This window comes from Lagopus muta, chromosome 5 (genome assembly GCF_023343835.1).
Source record: "Lagopus muta isolate bLagMut1 chromosome 5, bLagMut1 primary, whole genome shotgun sequence".
Lineage (NCBI taxonomy): Eukaryota > Metazoa > Chordata > Aves > Galliformes > Phasianidae > Lagopus > Lagopus muta.
This window is the reverse complement of record NC_064437.1, coordinates 8,330,005-8,347,396: the sequence shown is the minus strand read 5'-3', so window position 1 is coordinate 8,347,396 and position 17,392 is coordinate 8,330,005.

Genomic DNA, 17,392 nt, shown 5'->3' with positions numbered 1-17,392 from the left:
GATCACTGACATAACCGACTGCATTTCTGCAGTGGCATTTGGATGTGTGTGTGGGGGGGGGAAAGGAGCAAACAGACCCAGGAAACTCCAGCTTGACATAAAAAACAACGTGATGGATTGTCCACAGTGGCCATTGGCTCATGTGGCTGCAGGACAAGAGGAAAAAAAATGCAAGCAGGAAGGAAAAAAAAAAACAACCAGGACAAGCAATCTGCAACCAGCCTAGGAAGATTACTGCCATAAAAGCAATGCTGGAAGGGGCTAGTTATCAAGTGGAAAACAAGAAAGTACAACTAGCTCCCCAGTCACCAGATTTAGGGGACTCTGGTTGGAAGGTTCATACTCCTGTGGGCCATTAGGGCAGAAACAGAAATGGATGCAGTAATCCAAAACATATTGAGTCTCTGGGTTACCATGAAATATAATGCAGGGAGAAATGAATTATTTTCCAAGGGAAGCTGTAGAAAGCACATATATAGATTTTTTTTTTATTGGAACTGTGTTATCAACAGTCTCTCTTAATAGTCAAAAACAGCTTCTTACGTTTTTTATAGAGTTTTAAAGATCCCTCTGGACATGTCTGTAGGAGTGGGATGGGGGGAGCTGCAGGCGGAGGAGGCAGTGGGGGAAGAGAACAAGGGAGGTGGATGCTGTCAAAGTGAATGTGGGCTGGTTTCCTCGGATTGTCACAGCATTTGGGCACGGTGTTGCGTTACGTTTTGTCTTGCTCCTTCTGTAGACATAACAGCATGTTTTGTTTCAGTTATATGCGGAGCCTGGCTGAGCTGGATGATCTCCTTCACAAAAGGGTTAAACAGAATTGCTACAGAAATCTATATGAAAGTCAAAAGTATGCCTCCACTGATTTGATGCTATTTCTATGCAACCTAGAGTAAAGGTGGTAGAAAGGAAGCGAGAGAGCAAGCTCCTCCTTATACTGGAGGTTCAGAGTAATCTCCTTGCCTCTTCTCTCAAAAGACAAACAACCAGCTGAAACTATTGAAGGAGACAACGGCCTTGTAAGTTGTGCCAGAGGAGATTCAGGTTGGACATCAGGAAATATTTATTCTCCAAAAGAGCAGAGATGCAGTGGCACTGCTGCCCAGGAAGGTGGTGGGGTCACCATCCCTGGAGGTGTTGCAGAACCTTGGGGATGTGGCACTGAGGGATGTGGTCAGGCATGGTGGGGTGGGACTGTATTGGATGATGTTACACATCTTTTCCAACCTTAATAGTTCTGTGATTCTATAAAATCAGTTGTGGTCCTCTCAGGCAATGGATCTGCATGGTGCCTCTTTGGGGGTGAGCTGGATCAGTACAAGGACTCAGATGAGGAACGATGTCATGGAATGGCACAGAGATCTTGCTATTGTGATTTTTATTGCTGCATCCTGGAGACATGCAAATATCTATGATTTCCTTTCATGTTTCACAAAACAAGGAGGTTTCTGGCAAACAATGTCATGAACAGCAATACGTGCTTTAATGTCTGAAGACACAGAAGATGAATATTGACCTATCTCTATTCTTTAAAGAATCTCATAAAATCACTCTCGTGACATTGATGGGACTTTAAATGTTTGGGAACATTAAGGAAAATCTAGGTTTTGATCTTTTTTCCATGCACAAAGATCAGTTTTATATTTTAATGTCTTCTAATGTTAACAACTTGTGCTTTTTAACAGCCATACAGAGAAATGCCTATTGCAGCTCAACATGCCCATCTTCACTTTCGCTGCCCAAAATGTGTCCCCAGACCTCAACCACTGCAGTAAAGACCCCAGGTCCCATCTTGACAGCCAGCCTGCAGTCCTTGGGATGAATGGCAAAAGCCCATTGGGATGTGATCTTGGCAGTGTGACTGACTGAATGGGCAGCATCTTCCTCAAGGGCTCCTCCAGCCCTCGGGTATCCAAAGAAACAGAGATCCCAACGTGGCACGTGCTGGAATTTCTTTCTTGTTGTGCCAGTTTCCTGGTCTTGTGGGAGCATTTAGGGTTTGCAGCGGGGGGAGATTGGCACAGATTTATATGCCAGGCTTGTCTCCAGCCCTGACTCTGTTGTTCTGCCTGGGCTTCCTTCATTTAGAGCCCTTTGTTACAAAATGTAATGGTTATCGCCCTAGGAGCTGTTTCCAATTGCTCGTGACCATGTAAAAAACAATTAGGCAAAGCATATTTTTGTTTATATCCTCACTGCCTCCTTTCCTTGGAGAGATTTAGCAATCCCTGCCTGCTGGGTTGTTAAAACACTGCTATTGGAGACAGGTTCTGAAGAGACCTGAAGAGGTGGATCATGGTTACAGCCCTTCAGGCTGGGCTGGGGCTGCAGGAAGAAAGGTAAGGGTTAAAAAACAATTCCAATTGACAGAAGGAATGGAAATTGAAATAATTTCTTCTTTAATTTGTGTCAGACAGGTTTCTGATGCCATCCTAAGGGTGGTTTTCAGACGGACCTCGCTCTACTGAATGACTGAACCTATGTTGGGCAATTGAAAATATACAAGATGCTAAAATCCATATGTCAGTTCCTGTCATAGATCAACCAGAGCCACCTGGCTGAAGATCCAGGCAAGGGGTGGCAAGTGATGGAATTGTGGGAGGAAGCAGATGCAGTGTTGGTCTGTGGCTGCAGGTGATGTCTAGGGAAGTTCCTGCCTTGGGTTGTCCTTGCCAAGCTGGGCTGAAGGCTGAATACAGCAAATTGTATCTGGATATGGGCTCCTGAGCAGGTCCTGCATGTGTTGTAGAGATACAGAAAGGGATGGAAAGAGAGGAGGCATCCTGCTGCTTCTCTTACTGCTTTGAGGGATGCTGATGGGGGATGTGGGCTGCCCTGGGTGTTGTTTCACTTGGAAAGGGGTTCTTTTGAGTTGAGTATCCAGCCTGAAATTTTGTCAGTCAGGTCCTGGACCTGGTTGGAGCAAAGCCAAGGGAGATCCCAAAGGATGCTGCTGAAAGGGACAGAGTGTCATCTGAAATCAGGAGAAAAGGGAGAAAGCCCCAGGAGAATTTCCTTGTGGAAATTTCAATCCCTGACAACACCTCTCTCCCGAGTACTGTCAGTTTGGCAGAATTTTGTGCTGACAAACACCTGGGACAGACTGAAGGGCAGTGGGACACTGGAGCCTGCCTGAGTGCAAGGATGGGCTCCGTGTGGGGCTTCTGAGCACACAATCCCTGTGCTGCTCCATGATGGGGTTTCCCAGCAAGAAACTAGAGATTGCTGTCTGATGGGTTACAGGGATAGCAAGCTTGAACTGATGGGGCTGATCACTTCATCCTGCTTCTGGTGCAGGATTAATCTCCACTGGACATTACTATATGGTCTGCCTTCTTCCAAATGGCCCAAATAATGGGGCTGCTGCTCCGAGTAACTGGGATGAGGACACTCCATCTACTAGACATGTAGCTGTGTTTGCCCATAAATGGACCCTGGTTGTAAACACAAAAAACAGCCAAGAGCAGGCAATGCCAGCAGTGAAATACTCCTGCTATCCGCAGGCAGACGCACTGCAGCCCCTGTGCCCCCATTAGGCAGGGCAGGCCCCTTCATCAGCTTAACGAGCCCAGCAATCTGCATGCAAACAAGGGTGGGGGGAAGCATTCATCACGGCAGAAAAGGGCTTGGAGATGCTCACAGCACATGGCTTATCCTTGGGAAATTGTAGCCTGAGGATAACACAGTATTCGGACCTTCATCTGGCAGAGGGAATAAACTGGGAGCTGCCTTCCTCAGTCATTTCAAATAAATCTCAGTTACTGATACAAAAGGCTCTCAGGGGGTCATTGATAAACCTCAGTGTGAAACCCAAACAGCACGGCTACCTCCTGGTGAGGAAGGAGCAGGTTTAGAATGGGTTAATTAGAAAGATAATGAGCTAACAAGGCTTCATTTCTGTTCAGTGGCTCAATGAGGAATTCATTAGGAAGGCTTAATCTAACTGAACAATCCCACGGTTTAGAGAGATTGCCCATTGATTGCCAGCCTGAACTGTTTATTTACAGGTTTTTGCTGGCTGAGAGGTCTCATTCCTTTATTTCTAAGGCCACTTGGATGTGCCATAAGGAGATGTGGGTCACCCTCCCCCCCCCCCCAAAATAAAAAATCAGGAGCAATAAAATTCTGGCATTAGAGACAGATGGGAAGGAAAAAAAAGATCGATGCTCCCAGCAACACTAACCGTCTAATTTCAGTGTCCTCCCAGCTGAGGGTGAGACCAAGGGAGGTTATATATAAGCTTTGGGTGCTGTGGGGAAGAGAGGAGAAATGAAATGTTAGGAGAGAAAAAAAATAGAGTGCCACTGGAGTCCAAGTCAGTCCTCCATGGTCTCTTCATGTTTTTACAAACTGCATCAGTGCTAAATCGTGCTGTGTGAAAGTCTCAGGAGGATTTCCTAGACGGGATTTCAGCCTCTGGTACTACTTCTCTCCTGAGAATTGGCAACATTTCCAGCCAAAACCTCTGTTGGTGCAGCAGGGATGGTCCAGCTGTGCTTCACAGTGGTTATGCTTTGAGTTTATTCATGTCTTCATCCACCCATGCAACGTGTACTTTCTGGGAGAAGTGCTGTCCTGGAGCATGGGCTAGGCTCTCTGCAGAGATGCTACCACTGATAAGGCCATCTGCTATTGTCAGAAAGGTGGTGAGGATGATGAGAGCAGATCTGAGCAAGGCTGAGAGCTGCAGGCTTTCCAGGAGCCACTGCTCATCTTCCAGTGATGTAAAAGCAAGGAAAGCCAGAGTGCCTTTAAATAAACATCTCAGGTCTTTGTAGCCACTCTGTGCTCTGTGAACACCACCATAGATCACAGCCATTACAACTGCACCAGCCAGCGAGGCTGGTGGTAATTTTTAGATGGAATATGTTAGACTCACATTATATTTGCAGAGGTCTTTGGTAGATTAGTAGCCTTTAAAAAGAGAAAAATCTATCTTAGAACCACATTAAGCACAGGCCACAGTGTATTAACTGACAAAACCCAAATTGTTCTTTAATATTCCTAAAGCTGGTGTTAAGCACAATAAGGACAATTTTCACTTTCAATAAGAATCTGACCCTGCCTTTGCCCTCTGCCCTGACCTGAGTCTTTCTCTACAACCATGAGGGACCATGTGGAGTTGTTCTGTGCTCCCTTGAAATGATGACAATTAAAAAGCATTTACTTTCAGATTATTATTATTATTTTTTTTCCATCTGATTATCTCTCCGCCTTTGGTCTCTCTCCTCTCCTGGGTATGCAACTGGACTTCCTTTTGTGTTTTTTTTCCTGCTTCATCGCTGAATTCCTCCATTCTTCTGTTGAATCACAGCACTCAGAAGTCCAAATTATATTTATCACTGTGTTGTTCTTGCTGGGGTTTGTTTATGGGCAAGAGAACTGATGTGTTTGCTGGATGAATGCACAGTACTGGTTGCCTTTTGCCTCAGTTTCCCATGCTGTAAACTCTGAATAGCAATATTTCTGTGGAGTCTCACTGAATGACATTAACTGTAGCTCAGTAACGAGGAATATATCAGAACTTGGAAAACAAACAAACAAAAAACAGAATAAGCAGCAGCATTTTCCATCCATGCAACGTGTTCGTAAAAGGAGGAGCTTGGTATGTCTTTGGTGCCTGCACCTGGATATTTATGTGGTTATCCCCAGTGTCCCTTTGCCATTTGCAAGGGAGATGAGACCTCGTGCTCTGGGGTTTAAACTGATCTCCAGGTGTTAGGACAGTTCCGTGTGGTCACGGATCATTTGCCATCATGCACCATTATGGCACCTTCTGCTGAAGTCACTGGTGCTGGATCCTGGCTGAGGTCAGAGATGCAATAAAGATTATGGCAGCTTCTGGCTATCCCAAATTGCAATGAAAAAGGAAATGTTTGCAAACTCAAGCACCATCAGTCTCATATCAGTATTTAATGAAACCTCCAGCACCTCGTTGGTTTGAGAAGCCAACATCTTCCCCTCTGCCTGCATCTCTGCCTGCCTTGCTGAGCACCAGGGCACTGCTGTTATCCCAGTGGCCAAAACAATACGGCTTAGACATGCTCTTCTCCTTGCTTTTTTTTTCTTTCTTTCTTTCTTTTTTTTTTTTTAGGACAGATTTCAGCCTGAATCAATCGGCTGAGCAGCACGGGGGGGTGGAGTGCAGAAACTTCTTAAGCCACTCTGAGGAGTGGATTTAGAGCCACCGAGGAAATCAGGGCAATTCACTGCCCACAGTGACTACTGCCAACGTGTTTTACGGTTTGGGTGCTGCAACATAAAATCAGTGCTGGGTTGGTTTTTATTTTCCTTGATCAGAGGACTCGGTAAAACTGCACTGGTGCAATATTGCAAAATATTTCTTAGCTCAGAGAGGAGTGTCGGAAGAATTGTTGAGAGTAGGACTGATGTTGCTAACTTGCAGCTTTTTGGCTGTGGCTGTAGGTACCTGCTCTAGCAGAGAAATAGTTTCGGGGGGTGGAAAGAGAAAATCGTATTGTCTCTGTGTTTCCCATGCATTGTTCCCTATGAAAGCATCTCCCTGCAACCTTTACCTTCTGTTCAGACGGCCCCAGCCTGTGAGGAGAGAATGGCAGATTTGTGCTTTCTAAGCTCCAGATGGGGCTCCTTTCTTCTTCCTCTGTAAGTTAATGGTGTCTTGCTGAGACCAACTGGGCATGTAAAGATTTGGGCAAAACTCACAGCAGTGGTCTCATAACCTCAAGGCTTCCCAGCCTCATCCTAACTTGACGGCCAGTCCCCAGTGGAGCTCGCCTGTGGCTCTGATGTGGTGCCAAAGAGATGGGGAAGGTTATGTTGATTACATCTGTTTACCAATGGTTAAATAAATTAAAAGCCCATTGTAGACCACCAGCAGGCGAAGGTCCCTGTACAACTAAGTGGCCTGATAGGGCTTCTCTGCTTATAATTTCTTTGATTCTCTGAGCTAAGCCATCAGATCCCTATTTGAGGATTTTTTTATAATTCATTCCTAAGCAGCCAAATTACCAGCCATATGGACAAAGGATACAGGGGGAAGATTATTAAGATTATTAAAACAGATTACTTTTGCCTTTGGAGCAGAAGTTGTGATTAGTGTTGAAGGTCTGAGCTGTTCCCCACTCCTCTCACGTGCTGAGACTGCTCCCAGCGCTTCTTCATTCACAAGGACTCATAAGGTTCTGTGCCTTTCAGTAGTTATTCTGGATACCTGGGGGCATGCTGTGTACCATAGGGCCTTGTTCACTGAGGCACTAGTGTAGCACTGTGAAAAGTTCATCCCACTGGAGTGGAAGACACGCTTGTCTAATATTTCAGGGAAGGGATACGCCAACTCGTGTGCAAAAAGAAGAGCTCAAGAACGGCAACAATTGAGACCAAGGTGTTTCTTGGGGACTCTGGATGTCTTACCGTGCATTCACTGCTGCATGGCTTTTGGGAAAGGAGGCAGAAACTCAGTGAATTGTCTGTTTTTTGTCCACACGTGTACAGTCTCCATAATGAAAGGGACATACCCTTTTCTCCTGTTGACGCGCTCTGGTTGGGCGATACCTGTGCTGCTGTCAGGTTTCTTTTGCAGTGGGAAAGCGTATAGACCCACAAACTCATCAGTGCAGCAGCATGTCAGTGATGCATTTCTCTGGATCACACAAAGGTATTTATAAATGAATTAAGGACTTCCAGATCCTTTTTGAAAGAAGGTCTAGGTCTGATGCAGTTGGAACCTGATGCAATTGGAGCTACCAGTGCCTGCACAGCTTCTTGGTGTTCACATCCCATACCCACTGGACTTGGGAAATGAATAAAATAGCATATAGTGTCAGGATGGAGGGCCACCAGGCCATGGACACTCCTTCTAGCCCAACCTGACCTCAGAGCTGCTAGTGCTTTCTGGAGTAGAGGTGTGTAAACTGTTCTAGAGATGCGAAACCTCCGTGTAGTTGTTGTCAGCTGTTGTTACCAAAGGTGGTGGAAGGAATGTGCCCAAGAATTAATATTTATCTATACATCACTAGGTTTGCACGTGGAAATTGTGTGCGAGTTCCACTTGCTCTGATGGATACCAGTACCGAGGGAAAATCTTCTATGATAATTGACCCAGGAGAGAATCTCTCGTCTATCTGCTCACCACTTTTTTCAGAGATGATCTCTCTTCTTTCACTTCATCCATCACTCTATTTGTGATGCCATGAGCGTATCCAGCTCTATAGCAGCAGAAGCACAGACCACAGAACCGCACGACGGAGGAGCTGCTGGGGTAGGGAGGCTCCTGGGAAGGCCAGGCCATGCGTCACTACAGAGACTTGCAGAGGTACCAGGCACAAACATTATTTTTAGTATAAGTGTTCTTGTTTCAAGTTTTTTCAGGTGTGAAGTTTCACCATTCGACAGCCCATCAATCACACTGGGGGACACCATTAATAAATCTGTCCCAGCTTCTCCCTTGAGCTTGAAGAAAGAAAAACTCCAACTGTTAACAATTATTATAGAAAATTAACTCCATGGCTTTAAACAAAGACTCATTGCAGGCTATTTTTACATCATAAAGAAGTAAAAAACACCCTAGGAACTACAATGATATGAATTTTAATTTCTTGGTGAAACACAGACATATTTAATCCTAGAGATAGATTTAAGTTCAATTCCTTCTGTTAGTCTCCTGTTGAATTTGACTCCTTCCTAACTCTTTGTTGTCTGGACACTGCAGAATGTCATAACGAGGGCCAGCATTTAAAGAGCCAGCAAGGCTCTCTGTGATGTTCTAGGGTTACCCAACAAAAAAGGCTTCCTTTTCTTTCCTGATTTTTCACAGCATTTGTTGTCCAATCTTGGCTGCGCCTCTTAGAAAGCCCCCAGTCTTGATTTCCTGACTGTGAGTAGCTAATTGCCATGGCTGCCAGTGATTTGCATGAGCTTTTGGGTTTGAACATTGCTGACTTCTGCTGCCAACCTCTAGGTGTTATGACTTGGTCTCTTTATACCAGGTGAAGGAGACCATGATTCTGACCGTGGCAGAAGGGAATCAGCAGAGAAGAAGTACAAGAGTGTAACCATAGAAAAAGAGCCTTGTCTGCCCAGAGTTCCCTTGGAGAACAATGGGATGTCATAGGAAGGAAAGTGGCTGGGGATTTTCACATGCTTATGCCCACTGAAGAGCAACCATCTTTGATGTGATTGCTATGCACACACTGAGGAGTCAAGATTAGACCCAAGGAGCTGTCCTATTAGAATTGCAGAGCCCTACTGCCCTACACAAGCTTTGACTGGCCACAGCCCAGTGGACTCCTTCATTGCCTCCCAGATTCTGGCTATCTCCAAGAAGGCACTTAGCAGAGGTCTCCTTTTCAATCCATGTGCTTCCTAGGAGCTCAGTGCAACCTTACTGTGTTCCTCTTCCTCCCAGAGCTCTCTATACAGAATCTTTTCCCTCCTTCCCTCTCGCAGAAGCTTTCTCTGGGTTGCTGAATCCTTGCACACTGCTAGGTTATATTCATTTGTCTTGCTCTCCAGTTCATTTATCACAATGAGTGTTCTGTTGTGAAGAATCCTGATAGAAAGTCCGCTTATTCTTCTGGTTGGCTGAAATGTGGCATTTCAATCAGCTGATTGCTTATTTCCACGACCTTGCTGGAAAATCTAGACAGCACCCAGAAGGGTGGGGAGAGAGGTCTTCCTTTGTCACTTTTCTCGTGCAGAAGAATGATAATAGCATTCTCATTTTTCTCCTACTGGCTGCTCTGAAGAGTTTTGCCTTGACTTTTATTTTCCAATCCTGTATCTGGGTTATGAAGCTTTTATTTTACTCCTCACCCTCAGATAGTTCATTATCTGGGACCCACCTAGAGCAAAACCAGGGTCTGAAATCCTCCAAGGATGGTGATCCTCAACCTCTGGTGTCCCATCCCAGTGCTGCACCATCCTCAAGGAGCAACTGGCTGTTGATGCATGTCATGTTGTTTGGCACTGCAGAGAAAAAAATGTCTTTGTTGTAACCTCCAGTTACCTGACAGCAGCATTAGACCTTCCCTCAGTCCTTTTTGCCAGAGAAAAGAGGCCCAGCTGCCCTTGCCTCTCCTTGCAGGATGTGCCTCAGCTCCTTTGTCCCTCTTGAACTGCAGGTCCCAGATGTGGATGTTACCAGCTGTGGCCTCATCGAGGCTGAGCAGAAGGTATGATTGCTTCCCTCTATCCTCTTGCTAATTCAACAGTGTCTAGATAAAAACAATGAGCAAAATCCATCAGCACTACATCACTGGTGATGGCAGGGGAGAAACCTGGGAACAAGCGGCTTCCTAAAGCGCCCGCTGTCCTAACATTTGTGAGGCTGTGACCCACACTGCAAAACCAACACAACTGCCTGTGAAATATCTATAGGAGAAAGCAGAGATGGACAGGACAGTGTGTGAATGGATGTCATTTGCCTTGATCTCATCTGGCACAAATGACGCCCGCAGATGGTTTGGTTTGTATGCACAGTGCATTCTCCCTGGTGCAGCCACATCCAGATACCTTGTCATTTTCTCACGAAGCACTTGCTACTTGCAGATGCATGTGTGGATTTAACCTTATGAACAGAAATGCTGAAGACTGCATACTTGAAATAAAGAACTGTGATGGATGTTCCACCCCTGGAGAGATTCATGATCAGGCTGGACCAGGCTCTGAGCACCTGATGGAGCTGTATGTGTTTCTGTTCATTGCAGGACAGTTGGACTAGATGGCCTTTAAGGCTCCTTTCCAACTCAAATGATTCTGTGATTCAGCGACTCAACAACTTTTCAATAATGTATCTCACTGTGTTCGAAAACTTCAACAGTACATTTTAATACCTCCCTCTGCATCCATTCTTTTGGCAGCAACAGACTTAGTAAGGAATGTGATGCAGTCTGAACCTTTCCCCATCGCCACTCAGAACAAATGGATTCCAGGAGCAAAGCACACCATGACTTTATCATTCTTTTGACAGGTAATTTTCTCCCTGGTGAATATATCAGAGGCTTTCTCAAACCACCTCCCAGTGACTGCGATGAAGTGGTTTCACTCCTGGCAGCAAGGAGCGAGCCCAGCAGTGGTGCTGGCTTGTTGCTCTGTGTCTCTCTGAGCCCCACGCTCCTGAAAGCCTGGTGAGATTCTTTATTATCCCCTGATTATGTCATACGTCCTCCCTCGCCTGTTGTGACCATCAGGCATGTAATTTATTACAGTGTTTTTCCAGCAACCTGGTGTGGTCCTTCTCGGAGGCATTTCACATGAAGCTAGGAGATAATATTCTATCCCAGGAGTTCCCAACAGAAAGGCTTACTGTGCTGCCAACTCTGCTAAGAGTTGCCTCTCACCTTGATAGTCAAATCAAGATTCAGGTGTGAACACCATGAATGCAAAGAAGACACAGCCTCCGCTGCACGGAGAACCAACATCACAGATAGATAGAAACAAGTTACCAGGGGTGTTTTACAAGAAGGAAATTCAACAAAGGAAATGCAGTAATGGGTCTAGAAGGGAAACTGGGGGAAGGAGTGAAGGCTGCAGCAGAAAATCTCAGGTTTTCAACAAAAACTAAGGTGAGAATATTTCTTTTCAGTCCCCACAAAAATATGGATATCAACAGGCTGCCACCACTGCTTTCCTCTGCCAGGTTTCAAATCCTCCAGAGACCTTAAAATCACAGCTTTGGGGGAATAAGCCCCTTGGAGGGAGGCCTGTTAAGTTGGGAATGGGCAGAAAACCCCCAGCTCTGGGCTGCGTGGGCTCCTGGAATACACTTTCTGCCATGTACTGGAGGATGTGATGCCTCCAGGGAGACTTGTGGTGGAGAGGGAACAGGAGGAACCCAGCTGCCGGTTCCTTGAACTGACACAACCAGTCACACATCTGCAGCGTGAGGAAAGGGGCAAGAATGCATAGACATATAGGGCAGGATAGGAACAGAGCACAGTAATCCTGATATAAATAGATTTCAATTGGAGCAAAACTGGATCTGAATGGCTGAATGTCTATAAAGAGCCATCGGGCTTTTATTTTTATGTCCCCGGTTAATTCAGGGATCTGAATTCCACTACCACAAAGCCATGGGACTGAGCTGTTCCTGGGATGCAGGCAACAACCACATACTCCCTGAACAAATCAATGAATGATAAATATATTTTTGCCACCAAACTTCAGGTTTGGGGAGGAAAGAGAGAGTAAAGGGTGCTGGTCACTGCTGTCAGGACTGCAGGTAGTGCTCCATGGCTTGCTATGGATCCATCCTCCCTGCAGAGCACTATATGGGATTTTGGTGGCCACCATGAGAGGTTTGAGGAATATTTCTTCCAGCTGGTAATATTTATTTTGAGACATGGTTCTGAACCAGGACTGAGAAAAAAAATGCAAAGCATCCTTCAGAGAAGGTGATGTTGCTACCTTGCTTCAGGTGTATTGAAAAATTCTGCTTTGTGCTTATTGCCATTTCAGTATGCATTACTGAGAGGTGAGGTGCTTGTCTCTGTTTGCTCAAATGCTGGCATCAAAAGTAGTAAACGGAGAAATAGAAAATTGAGGACACAATCAGAAGAGGTGGAAAAGCCTGTGATTTAAGTCAGCTTTCCTTTCTTTCTCTCTTTTTTTTTTTTTTTAACTTGAAAAAGACATCATGTCAATGGAGCCCTTCCCATAGACAGGCAAGTGATGAGCTGATCTGAGAGCAACAGAGCTGGCTGGCAGGGACTGATTCCTTATGGACTGACAATCTTCTTACAAATTCATAGAATCATAGAATTCGTTGAGAGGGATCTTAAAGTCATCCCATGCCCAACCTCTGCCATAGACTGAGTGCCCCCAGTATATCAAGTTGCCCAGGCTCACCCAACCCAACCTTGAGCACCTCCAGGGGATGGGGCACCCATGGTTCTCTGGGCAGCTATGCCAGGGCTCCACTGCCCTCTCAGTAAAAAATTTCCCTCTGACATCAGATCCAAATCTTCCTTCCTTCAGTTAAAAACCATTCCGTAGGAAACATTCCTAGGGATGAAGATGGAGCAGCCACCAGGATTCAGCCTTCGGAGTGGAGGGAATGCTGTATGGGAGAATAGTGCCCAGCTCTCTCTCCCGCTTGCTCCATCACACAGCCCCCAGCCCCTTAGCCTGCTCAGTTCTTCTCCATTTGAGCAGATCTATTTAAAATTCAGCTGGGAGATGGGCTCCAGCTTGTTACAATGCCATTGCTGGAAATGGAGTCATCACCGGAGACTATTCCTTTTTACAACTTTAGGTATATAGATTTTCTCTCGATTCAATTTATTTTTATATAGTGTCTTTAATACACGGTCTCTGCAAACGCTTTAGCAGATAGAATTGAAATAATGAGATAACGCTTTGCAGAATTGTGTGCAGCCACTCTCAGACGGGCAGCGGGGCAAAGCGAGAGACGGAGATGGAGCAACGAGTGCAAGGTGGAGGCAGCGGTAATAGCAGCAGCAAACGGTACTGCAGACCATTACAGTGAGCACAGGAACTGATGGATATGGGGAAAAGCTTGTAGTCAGGTGCACTCTAAAAGGAGGAATTAAGGAGCAATTTGAACTGAGGAAAGATGGCTCTAAAGGGGGACGCATTTGAGACAGGGGTGTTTTCAGATGAATGGATCAAGGACAGTGAAAGCAGGCTTTAATTCTCTGTTTGGCAGGAAGAGAGGTCTTGTTTGCTCCTTCATCAGCACAATATGCAGCAGAGCCAGGGAGAGTGTAGGTGCCACAGCCCTGTTGCAGAGATGCCCCAGTGACCTCCCTGGGAATAGCCAGGTGTGTGCAGAGGTAAATACTCCCAGATGGAATTTCTCTCTCAGCTTGGTTTTGAATCATAGAATCGTATAATCGTTTGAGTTAGAAATGACTTTTAAATGCCATCCAGACCAGCTCCCTTGCAATGAACACGGACACCTACAGCTAGATCAGGTGCCCCATCCAGCCTGACCTTGAGTGTCTCCAGGTAATTTCTTTTCGCCAGATAATGTTGATTTGAGATGAGAAAAAGGTTTTAGAGGAGAAGAACTGGTCAGGAAAGGGAACTGTGTTTTGGTCTCATTAACACAGAACAGACTGTTTTTGATCAGGGAAGTGGAATGAACCCCCATCCCTGGAAGTGTTCAAGAAACATTTAGATGTTGTACTAAAGGAAAGGATTTAGTGGGGGAAATATTGGTGGTAGGTGGAAGGCTGGACTGGATGATCTTGAAGGCCTTTTCCAACCTTGCTGAAACTATGACATTAAGATTCTGTGATGCGTTGGCTTAAAATAAACACCAAAACAAATACATATTGTGAAGAAAGTGAATAAAACCGGAAAGCAAACTTAATTTCATCCACTTTAGCTTAGTTTTATTTTGTAGGGAAGAACAGCAAAAGAAATTTCAGGGCTTTTTGTTTTCATTACACTTTGGACTGGCAGGAAAAAATGAAATCACAGGTTTTCCTGCAAAAGGGGCAATCATGTCACCACTCAGGCACAGTGAGAAACAAGTGAGTGATGTGAGAAAAGTCAAAATGCTTTCTTGGACTGGGATTTCTGGGCCTAACCAGTGACTACTGAACCCGAGGGCAGTTTCAGTGGGACTTCTTAAGAGACAAATCTTGCATGACAGGGAAAGCCACCGGCAGGCAGAGGCTGCCAGTCAGAGATTGAGCAAGAGGATAGTGCAGGCTGATGATGCATGGCTCTACCAGCCATGAACTGCATCCATAAGTAATGCTGGAGCTGGGGTTGGGATGGATGCAGAGGCCCCAGCACTGCTTCCCCATCCAAAATACCAACCCATGGTGAAATGCGAGGGATGCTGGCTGGCTCCTCCCGGGTCTGCCACTGGATGGCTCTGCCCTTAGAGGCTGCCATAAGGAACTGCCTTGTCTTGAATATCATGGCACATTGGGTGGCAAACACCAGAGCAGGGGTTGTGTGGACATCTCCTGGGGTCTTTATTTGGACTTCAAAGAAAAGGTACAGCAACATGAATTTTGATTATGTTTCATTTAATGAATTTTGAAAAGATTTGGAGCTGAATTAAAACTAACAAAAAGCCAGGGAGATGAATGACCCTTATATTAAATTCAATTGGCTTTCATGCAATTTGTTGCATAGAGAAGCCTCGTTAATACATTTCGCAGGCGTTTGGATCATTTGTCATCACAATCATACTTTATGGAAACTAACTTTCCTCCCTCTTCAGTTATTTTGCTCTGAAATGAGTTTCCCTGGGTGCTATCTGCTGGCAGGAGCTGAATTGGCTACAGCAGAGCCACAGTTTCATGTCAGAGAAGGATCTGACCTGTTATTTTCAATATATGTATGCAAGTTGTCCTTAAATAACATATTCTATGGTTAACATCTGAAGTATATACACTCATAGTCCTCATCCATTACAAAGCAACCCAGACCCATAATATAGTTAATAATATTTATTGTTTCCTCTTGTTTTTCTTGAGAGCCAGTGCGGCTTCCCTCTCTGGAGAAAAGAAAGGCTGAAAAAAAAATAGAAAAATCTTATTTCGTTTGCATTTTCCTAATTTACTTTCCTCTAGCTCAGACATGTGTTGCCTATAAGCTATTAAAACTCTTTCTCTAGGGTTATTCTCCCCCTCCCTCCCCCATCTGATATTCACAACTTCATTCTGCCTGGATCAATGCCTGCAAATTTGCTTTATGACAACTTGAACAAACCCATGATGGATCAGAAAGGACCTCAAAGTAGGCTGAAGCCTACTCAAGTCAAGAGCACCAGACACGTTTGTTAAAGACCTCATTGGCCTCTGATCCTTGGGTTGCTGCAGTATTGATTTTTAGGGTCCGAGCTCAATTGCACTGGAAGTCAAGTTGCACGGAGTCTCATGCTTGTGGGGAAGATGGGAGCTTTATAATGGGAAAGGATCGATGGGGAATGATTTAGCACAGCGGGACCTGGAGGCTTGGCAAGGAAGTTAAGCAGTAATCGAGCTGGGAGCCGTTTCTGGCTGGCGTTCTGCCTGTCTCACTGCACACCGCAGTGCTGGCCAACCTGCTCTGTTAATCTGAAGTAGGTGAGTGTCAGCCCGTGTCCCCAGCTCCAGGCTGAAGTAAAGCCACTCAGATGCTCAGTTGCCATGATCCAAGGCCTGGCAGTGTCAGCCTGCTGTGGTGCTGGGCTTTTCCTATATATGACTTTCCTGCTGGAGAGACAGAGCACATGTAGAAGTGGCACACTGCACAGGCTTGTAGACTCTTTTATCTCTTTCTTCTGGGACTGTCTTGCAAACAGTCTTCTCCATTCTCTGAGCCCCCCAACAACTGAGGGATGTGGTTTTGTGATGGGGCTGTTTAGGTCAGCTTGTTAACTGCACTTGGTGATCTTGAAGGTCTTTTCCAAGCTAGACAATTCTGTGATCAGTATGGCTGAGGAACGAGAGACATGTGGACACTGGCTTTTTGCTGTGTGTCAGCATGCAGAATCCTGCAGCCCCCTCCATACCTGGGTTACCCTAACCTGTATCACATGAAAACACAAACAGTTCCTCAAAAATGAAAATGAGGCAGGTTGCAGATGAAACACCAAGGCTTAAGGTTCGGGTTATGGTTCTTTCTCTATTGTAGAGTGCCTCAGTTTACCACTATTATTGTAGTTAATCCACACCATTGCCCTTCTTTAGGACAAAGGTGATGCCTCTCTGATGGCTCCATGTCACCAACAGATTATTTCGAAAGCTAAGTGAGGTTCTATGTTTAGGGTGTTGTGGCTTTTTGAAATTTTTTCATGTCCAGTCCTGATACCTCTGAGGAGCAGGGTGCTGTCTAAGATGGATCTGAAGGCCTAGAACCCAGCTATCATCCCGGAGGAGTTCTCCCCTTTCTATTATCAGGATGTGCCTCCTGTTACTGTAGCTCTCCAATCTGGCTCCAGGAACATATTCTCCTCTGCAGTGGGCAAGGATGTCAAGGTGCTTGAGCTTCAGCCTGGGGCCAGGATCTTTCCACACAGTAGTGCTGTAGCAGATATGGAGCAGGAAGCTGCACTAGAGGCCTGAGAAATCTTTACCCATTTAACTAGAGAATACCCATCGAAATCACAGAATCATTAAGCTTGGAAAAGACCACTAAGATGATCCAGTCCAACTCTCAACCCACCATCACCATGCCCACTAAACCATGTTCCCATAATTGTTATAATTATTCCATGGTCCCTCCCATCGTTCCATCAAGCTTTAGCTGAGGCTTGGTTTGGCTGTTTCAGACCTGTCCATCCAACTGGAAGTGCTGTTTTGAACTATTTCTGCTGCTGGGAAGCTTCTTCTTTCCCAGCCTAGGAATGTTCATAGTCGCTTCCAACTAACCCCAGTGTCCCTGTCCAGCCTCACCTGTACATCAATGGAAGGATCTAGCAGAAACAGGGTTAATAAAAACTGGCAGA